Genomic DNA, 1,316 nt, shown 5'->3' on the forward strand with positions numbered 1-1,316 from the left:
TTGCATATAATTTTTGCCATTAACCATAAAAGATTAAATTCCGAACATGCAAGCATTTGTTCGCAAACCTACAAACTATAGTTCACAAGTTCGCACAGCAGACGAAAATTGTACACATCGACAACGCTGCTTTCAAGTCGCAGAAAAGGAAAATGTCTCAACTGCTTTCTCTCGGTTAGACTTCATCAAAACCAGAGCTATGACGAAACCCGATCTCCCAGTCTCTTTTCGGTATTCATTAGATTTTGGTAATTATAACCAATAAACCTATACATATGAAATAACAATATTAATGCCTAAAGACTGTCTGCATCAACCCAGGTGTAACTATCACGGCGCCATCTATTCTCGGAAAACTCAGGCAGTGATGAAGAACGAATGCCTAATGAAATATATTCCTTGGAGTCGATTCACGCTGCGTTGAAGAACGGCTTCACAAACATCTCATTCGTGGCGCATTTACCTTACTAAATTTCTCCCATTACTCTAATTGACGGGGTATAGAGCCGACATTTCTCTGTATAACAACTGGTAAGTATCGTACGCCTTTTATTCAGTCCTGTTTGCAAATGGTTATAAATAATTTTATTCTTAATGAAAACAAACAATGTCACCAAATTTTAGTCTACAGATATTCCCATTTACAGCAATATTATGAGTTTGATGTTAGTGTGCTTGACTCATAGTATAACCGGAAGAATTATCAGTAAAATAAACATCGATTTTTTTTTTTCATTCCCGAAAGAGATCCTCCATAGATGGCCCCAGTGTTTATATATTTTTAAACTTCCAGTCCGATGTGAAATAAGATCTTTCCCATCGTCTTATCACAGCCTTTGCCAAGTGTTGTTAACTGTAATAAAAGTAGGCATGTTCACAAGATAAGGCGGCTATAAATCTAAAAAAAAAAAGTGGAGCCACTACAAACGAGACGATCAACGCTACCAGATACATAACGAAATACCTTATCGACAGAGTATTAGAGAGATTGTGAACAAAAGTAATCAACGCAAAGAAATATACATGAGAGTCCAGAAGAATAATTGTGTCACGCTGACTTTGATAACAGAGTAGTTTCCCCACGTGGTCCAACAAAGAAAACGTGAATCGTAAGAAACGGAAGTACTAAAGAAGGGTAGACTAAAATTGTGTATTTCGGTAGGAAAAATGTATTTGTCGGTCTGTGGTATATGAGTCGAAGACTATATAGAGCTAAAACAGTATGTATCTGTTGTATTTTAATTTGAAGAGATTAACGTGTAACTTATGGTTTTTATTGTTCATTTTTTTTTTAGGTTAGCTTGTATTTGTCAACC

The sequence above is a fragment of the Penaeus monodon genome, chromosome 15 (genome assembly GCF_015228065.2).
Source record: "Penaeus monodon isolate SGIC_2016 chromosome 15, NSTDA_Pmon_1, whole genome shotgun sequence".
Classification (NCBI taxonomy): Eukaryota; Metazoa; Arthropoda; class Malacostraca; order Decapoda; family Penaeidae; genus Penaeus; species Penaeus monodon.